Source organism: Hippopotamus amphibius, chromosome 10 (genome assembly GCF_030028045.1).
Source record: "Hippopotamus amphibius kiboko isolate mHipAmp2 chromosome 10, mHipAmp2.hap2, whole genome shotgun sequence".
Classification (NCBI taxonomy): domain Eukaryota; kingdom Metazoa; phylum Chordata; class Mammalia; order Artiodactyla; family Hippopotamidae; genus Hippopotamus; species Hippopotamus amphibius.
Genome location: NC_080195.1, coordinates 90,017,531 through 90,025,777, shown reverse-complemented (window position 1 = coordinate 90,025,777; position 8,247 = coordinate 90,017,531). Strand labels below are relative to the sequence as shown.

At 39.7% G+C, this 8,247-nt stretch overlaps 1 pseudogene; it reads right to left on the bottom strand.

Annotated features, from left to right (window-relative positions):
- Positions 1-287: 287 nt before the first annotated feature.
- Positions 288-1,138, bottom strand: LOC130829867 (40S ribosomal protein SA-like; annotated as a pseudogene).
- Between the last annotated feature and the right edge of the window lie 7,109 nt (positions 1,139-8,247).

Here is an 8,247-nt window from a genome sequence, read left to right as displayed (position 1 = left end):
TTGATCTATCTTCAAGCTTAATGATTCTTTCCTCAGCCGTGTCACATCTACTGATAAGCCCATAGAAAGCATTCTTCATTTCTGTTACAGTGTTTTTGACTTCTTGCATTTCCTTTTGATTCTTTCTTAGATTTTTCATCTCTCTGCTTACACTACCCTTCTGTTCCTGCATGTTGTCCATTGTTTTTTCCATTAGGGCCCTTACCATAGTAATTATAGTTATTTTGTTTCATTAAAAAAACTTCAGACACTGCTTATTTTCCATCAACCTTATTACCATTTTCTGTTTAACAAACAGCTTCAGACCACTCAGTGGTTGCTTCTACACGTCCAGTGGCTTGAGCAGGGGGAGCTGCAGACTAGTCTTCAGTAGAAAACTGCTGAAGAGGCCCAGAAGGCACCTGCATGCCTTTCAGACCAGCCTGTGACCTCGAATTGAGTAGCAGTAAACTCAGGAGCTGGAACAGTGCATTCACTTGAAATTCTTCCTTGGTCACAGCCTTTTCAGCAGCACCCTGCTCTTCCTTTTCAATCTTTTTAGGATTTCTGTAGAAGTAGAGGTCAGGCAATACCTCTCATGGGTGTTCCTGGGAGATGGCCATGCACGCACACAACGTTAGGGGCAGAATCCACCCATCAGACCTGCGCAGTGAGCTCCCTTCCTGTTGTATGGATGGCAGTGTCCACATAGCACAGAGGAGAGTCTGTGTGATGCAAAGAAACAGTAGGCAGGAGATGCCTCTGTAAGAGGCTGGTTATCAGCCCTGGGATCAGTAACCACCAGAAGTCTTGGTTCTAGGCTGCCTGATTCTGGTTCCAAGTTCCAGGAGTGAAGCAGCCAGCAATAGGAATGGCTCAGTGTCAGCAACAAACTTCAGCTCAGCTCGCCGGCCAATATTCCTGGATGATGTGACACTGACATCAACTGGGTTTTCAAAGGCAACAATGGCACCAGCTGCCAGCAGAAGCTTCTTGCAGGTTTTTTTCCGATTTATGATGTAGATGCTGTTACTTTGCTTTTTGTGATGGACTGTTCCATTTAGAAGTCAAAGTTGGTACCACCTAAGTGTGTTCCTGGTGTGAGGAATTTGAGGACATCTTCCTCTTTCATTTGCAGAACATCAAGCGCTCTGGACATTGTGAATGTTTCCCTCTAAGTTACAACAGAACCCAGAACAATGCTGTACAGAACCCTCTCTCTGCTGTACGGACCTCTCTCTGAGGCTAATCACAGTTATTTTCAATTCTTTGTCTGATAATCCCCAAATCTGTGTCACATCCGAGTATGGTTCTAATTCTTGCTCTGTCACTTCATACTATGTTTTTTCTTGCCTTTTGCAGGCCTTGTAATTTTCTGTTGAAAGGTGAATTTGATATGTATCAATAATTAGAAAGAGGCAAATAGAGTTTTAGTATGAGGATTTATGTTAATTTTTGCTATAGTAATAGGTTCTAGTATATTCAAATTCCTCCAGTGTCCTTGTTTTGATTTTCCTCTTGACATTGGGCTTCTCTGAGGATGCCTCCTCACAGTGAGTCTGCTTCTTGTAGGACTTAGAGGTGTAATCCACTATTTTGTTGGAGCCCTGTTGGTGTGGTGGTGTGGTGCGGGCAAGGGAAAGATTCTCTAATCTTTCAATTAAATTTCAGTGTTTTAATTGGTCTTGTCCTTGGACTGTGACCTTCACAGGTGTTTCTCCATGGTACAGCTTCCCCTACCCACCCGTGCATCCCTTCCCTGACTTCAGCCTTCGCAGTCTATTTCCTTGAACCTCTTATTCCTGTTGACTATGTTTTTGCTTTTGTTTTCCCTTTGTAGATGAAACAGGAAGCCTGGAGCAGGGTGGAGTGGGAGGGATTCCCTTCCACCAGCTGGGATAAGGCTCTGAAAAAGCTCTTTCCCAAGGAGAGTATCCTTCATTATGTTTAAACTGTTGGTTTATTTCACAATGATTACTCTTTCACCCCCACCCCCACCCCCAACAAAAGCCACAGGGATCTTTCTTGGATCGTCACGGTGAGAACCTAATGGATGTACCAGACAAAAAGCCCATGAAGATGTGGGGGCCCTCTTAAGACTTCAGCCCTAAAGTCTCTCCCTCTTATCTTAGTCCACATTCTGCTCCAGCCAGCCATTCCCCAGAATTACTGTTGCAGCGTTCCTACCAGTTTATGGCTCCAGCAGCTTCTGCTCCAAGTCAGCAAGTCCCACCTGTGTCTCTCTGGATGAACGTGTCCCTTCAGATTTGTGCCTAGCAACTTGCCCTGCAACCTCAGTTCACTGACGGGTTTAAGAATAGTCATGGATTTTCAGTTGGTTCAGCTATTTGTTGTTGTAAGGACAGCAGAGACAACTTCCAAGTTTTTTTTTTTATAAATTTATTTATTTATTTTATTGGCTGTTTTGGGTCTTTTTTGCTGCGTGCGGGCTTTTCTTTTTAGTTGTGGTGAGCGGGGGCTACTCTTCCTTGTGGTGCGCGGGCTCCTTATTGCCGTGGCTTCTCTTGTTGTGGAGCATGGGCTCTAGGCGCGTGGACTTCAGAAGTTGCAGCACATGGGCTCAATAGTTGTGGCTCACGGGCTTTAAGGCGCAGGCTCAATAGTTGTTGCGCACGGGCTTAGTTGCTCCGCGTTATGTGGGATCTTCCTGGAGCAGGGATCTAACCCATGTCCCCTGCATTGGCAGGTGGATTCTCAACCACTGCGCCACCTAGGAAGCCCAGCTTCCAAGTTTTTGCCTGTCAGAGCTGAGCCCAGAAGCCTAAGTTATTTTTGATTGTATATTTCTAAACTTACAGGTACACATAATAGTTAAATGCAAGATTTAAAAATGTTCTATTGGGACTAACTATCTCGTCATTTAAGAATATTTTAAAATAATTTTTTAAAAAAGCTGTCAGTGTTCATTTGTTGAAATTTAATGTTTTAATTTGTATCAATTTTCACTGTTGACACAGTGAACATTGTTTTTAGTTATTTAATGTATGAAACTGTTGCTTCTCAATTAATAAACATAGCAAGAGTAATCACTGCCATTTCAGGAAATCTTCCTCAGAGGTTACCTTATTTATACTCCTATTAATCAAGAGTAATGTTTGGTCTTATTTTATTCTGTCAGTTCATTTTGGGTATTGATATATTTATTTGAATAACTCACAATATCTGCAAACTTTAATGAAGTTCAGCATTTCACGGTATATTTATGAAACTACTTGCTCTGGTTTCCTAACCTAAAATACTTTAAAAATCACATTGTGTCACAATCTCAGGATTATTTTCATTATTGAAGCTTTTCTGGAATAAAGGGAAAGTATTGTTACTGATGGGGTTTAGAACTTGCTACTCCCAAATAGGGCATGGCACCGTGGTATACTGACCATTTTAAGCTGAAGGAATTTGAGAAATGGAAGGTGCTGGAAGGACTTTTTTTGAGAAATGGAAGGTGCTGGAAGGACTTTTTTTGAGAAATGGAAGGTGCTGGAAAGTGAGAGGTGCCCTTTTCTATATCAGGAGGAAAGGAGCAGCCTTATCTCTGAATTTGAACGCACAGGTCTTGCTAAGTTTCTCCCAGTTTCCTACACTTAGCTCATACCCTTTTCATCTTATCATATTTTTCCATGACTTGTCACTCTTCATCAAACTCAGCATAAAAACACTCAGATTTAACCACTTCTTTGGGTCTTTACTTCCTCATGAAAGCTCTTGTGTCATATAAAACTTACATTAAATAAATTTGTATGCTTTTCTCTAGTTAATCTGTTTTTTGTTACAGAGATCCAGTCAAGAACCTGGCAGGGTAGAAGGAAAATGATATTTTTTCTTCCAGACATTACAAATAAAGAAAGTTTTATTTTTGTCTTTTATTTTTTGTTAGTATGAGGTGGTTACTGACAGATGTTGTAATAAACCATTAACATCTGAGTTTAAATGATCATTATTTTAGTATATCTTGGTATATTTTGGTACAATGAAGGATTTCCTCATTTGAATGGCTCTACAATAATTTGATATCTTGTCTCACATCTCAGGCCAATTGTGGGTCAGAGATGGGACCCTTGGTCTAAGGCTGTGGTTTCAATCAGTCAATCTTGGGAAGCAGGGTGCCTCTGTATAACTCAGTCACCTTGGTGGTTTCCTACATTGCTTTATAAATATAGGCTTAAATAGAAATAAATTTAAATGGGGCTGTATTCTTAGTTGAAGTAAACTGAAAGCCTGAAGTTCCATGGGACAATGAAGAAGGTAAGTTTTGAAGCCTAGTACTTCTGGATGCAGTTCATGAAGAATGGAAGCTACTTGGGATTTCTCACTTTTTCAATGGAATGAAATTTACAAAAGGGCCCTAAACTATTTTATCAGTCTGAATTCTCTGTATAGGTATCTGACTTGCCTAAGAGGAGAGTTTGTGAGATTTCATCAAGTCGGTTCAATCTCCTACTCTCTCATAACTATTTCATTACATTCTCCTCTCTATAAAAACCTCCAACCTCTCCTCTCTCCTACTCATTTTAAACTGATGACCTTGTTTCTTACTTCATAGAAAAAATACCAATCTTACAACCTGCATGTATAATCATATACCCTGTATTCCCTTTTGTGGGTAAGCATGATGGACCATCCTTGGTCCTAAGGTCAGCTCCTCCTCTTGTGTACTGCCTTTCATCACCTCTCACCAGCTCAAAGACTTCACTCCTTCAATTGTCCCCTCTGCCATAAAATAAGAAGGAAAAAAGGACAACAAACTCAGCTTGATTCTACATCTCCTTCAGCAACATTTTCCATTTCTCTGCTCCCACTTACAGCCAAACTTCTTAGAAACAATTGTCTCTACCCATTGTCTACAATTTCTGTTTTCCCACACTCCCTTTAAGCTACTCCAATCTGCCTCCTGTCTTTTTCTCTCCACAAGAACTGTTGGTTCAAGGTCACCAGTTACCTCCATGCAGCCAAATTCAATAGTCAATGCTCAGTCCTGATACAGTCTTACCTGTAAGCAGCTTTTGGCCCACAGCCCACAGATGGCTTTTTTTTTTTTAAACAGATGCTCATTCTTTCCCTCTTGAAACACTTTTCTTCACTCCATGTCAAGACCTTCCTTGTTCTTGATTTTCTTCTATCTCACTGACCACTCCTTCCCAGCCTCCTTTGAGGAACTCGGTTCTGCCTTACCTTAATAGTCTCTATATTGCTCCGACCCAAAGAATTTTTTCTACGTATATTCACTTTTCAGATAATGTCATTTAGCCCCATAGCTTTCATGCTATCTCCATAAAAATTCTAAAATTAATATCTGCCTACTCAACAAACAATTCCATGTGAATATTGACAAGTTCCTCACACACAGACTGTTCAAAATTGAACTCTTGATTAAATCTGTTCCTCCACAAGCCTCTTCTTTGTATACATTTGGGTGTTATTATTTGCCAGGTACTAAATGCCAAAAACAGAAAGCTGGCTTTAAAATCATTTTTAATGTTTAAAATTTGTTTTTTAAAGTATAGCATTGTATAATCTCTCCAGTGTGAACTATACCTCTTTAGCTTACTTTAAGATGATGAGAACTAACCAGTGTGGGACTGTTTTCTCCTTTTTTCTTTTTAAACCAAGAAACACTGATTCTGTTTAATCATTTAAAGAGAATTTGGGGGCTTCCCTGGTGGTCTCAGTGGTTAAGAATCTGCCTGCCAATGCAGGGGACATGGGTTCAAACCATGGTCCAGGAAGATCCCACATGCCTCAGAGCAACTAAGCCCGTGCGCCACAACTACTGAGCCTGCACTTTGGAGCCCACGAGCCACAACTATTGAGCCCACGTGCTGCAACTACTGAAGCCCATGAGCCTAGAGCTGGTGCTCCACAACAAGAGAAGCCACCACAATAAGAAGCCCATGCACTGCAGTGAAGAGCAGCCCCCACTCTCTGCAGCTACAGAAAGCCTGTGCATAGCAACGAAGACCCACTGCAACCAATAAATAAAAAATAAAATAATAATAAAAAAATTAAAAAAAAATTAAGAGCATTTAGGCCACATGTGGCAGTGGGTGACCTGGACAGTGCACTGTGGCATGGGGAACTGAGGAAGCGGGCAGGAGTCTGGCCCTGGGTTTGTGACCTGGGCTGTGGGCTCCAGGCTCAGTCAGGGCCTGAGTTCCAGAATTCAGTGTCTAGTGCTGCTGACTAGACACTTTGTAGTTGACTGCAGCTTTGTAATAAAATCACTGAAGGGGAGTAATGCATTTTGGGTAGTGGGACGAAAATTAATTTCTGCAGACAAAATCGTTAACAATGATGCTATCCACAAAGCATATAATCATAATGAGGAAAAGTTCCTGATGGTTATGGTGACATAACCTAAAGCAGTGAAACACCAGGCCCAGATACATTCAGCCCAGCGATCAAATCCAGCCACAGCAGCAGCTTTGACTCAAGCACCAACCCCTGTCCCTGCTTTGGCTCCCACCTCCACACCTGTACCCATCACTCCAGCATCAAGGACACCATCTTCTGAACCTACACCTACTACTGCAACTAAATAAGAGAAACCTGCACAAAAGCCAGTGGTGACTCCCGTGACTACTAGTCCAATAGTAACTGACAGCACATTGGAAGAGTCTTAGTAAAAACCTTTTTGAAGATGCAAAGAGCACTTGTGACAGGTTGGTCTTAAGAGAATATGGTAATGAGATCATGTCAATGAGCTGGTTTCAACAATGCTGACAGAGCAGTGAAGTATTTTTTAATTTACCAAATATTAAAAAATGATTACTAATAAGCTTTATTTTTAGCAGCAGCTTTAGGTTTACAGGAAAATTGCTTGTTCATTTCTTTTGTTTTTTGGGGATTCCATGTTCGAGTGAAATCATATTTGTATTTAAAGAGATGGAAAACACTCTCTTTAAATGAAAATAATTACCAATTAAAAAAATTTCTTGACCATTGAATGTAAGACCCTTCTTAGATTATTTGAGAAGCTGTGCAATTATAGTGTATACTTGCTATACAAAAATATAGTTTCTTGTTCACATTTTTTGCTTGTTTTGGGTAAAAATTGGTAGTTGTTTGGGTTTCAAAATAATCATTGTGGGTTTGATTTTGATGTGTCCTTTGGGGTAATGTAACTTTTGAAGCTAACAAAGACATGCAAATGTCACTTTCCCTCTCTTACCTTTCCCTCAGCAGAAGTGTTTTTACCAGTAAGCTATGAGTTCAATTCTTTCTTTATAAACCCACAAAATTTTTATTGAATTAAAAAAACTAATGGAAATGTTTCAAAACCAGGTTTCTGACATTTTTAAATTGCAACTGTTTCATTTTTAAAAATATTAATTAATTAATTAATTTATTTATGGCTGTGTCAGGTCTTAGTTGCGGCATGCGGGATCTTTCATTGCTGCAGGCGGGCTTCTCTCTAGTTGTGGCATGCAGGTTCCAGAGCACATTGGCTCTGTAGTTGTAGCATGTAGGCTTTCTTGTTGAGGCACTCGAGCTCAGCAGTTGCTGCACGAGAACTTAGTTGCCCTGCAGCATGTGGGATCTTAGTTCCCCGACCAGGGATTGAACCTCTGTCCCCTGCTTTGGAAGGTGTAATCTTAACAACTGGACCATCAGGGAAGTCCCAGGTTTCTGACATTTATAAACTTTTTTCCTTTATTAGATGGAGATGAGTGACAAAGTCATTGATATTATAATAACTTTGAAAAAGAGAAGGAGGATAGAACTATATCCAGCATTTAAAAAAATTATTAACATTCTGGTATATTTATTTCCACATATTTATTTCTATACAACTTTTTTTTTACTTAGTTGTGATCAAACTTTATATAAAATATATCTTGCTTTTCACTTAAATTATATCACATGTGTTTCCCATGTCATTATAGATTACTTAGAAGTACAACTTTAAGTAACTGTGCAGTAATCTGTTATGTATCTATCATCTTTTATTGCATCAAGAAGATGGGAGCAATCTTCGGATGCCTGAGAGATGCACCTGGGAACATATTTTGAAAAATATAAAATTAAGATTTTCATGGCATATTAAAGGTAAAATCTTAATAAGCTAAAAAACAAAACCCCATTTGAATGCTCTTTTAGTTATATAAATATTATGTATAATTATATACATAACATCTCCTGTATGTTGTACAGGCGGCTCAAATCTAGCACTCCCTGAATAACATTCTTAGTTTTCCTCCCAAACCTAATTGTGGCAAAGATTTCACTAGTAATACATACTCTTATTAACTT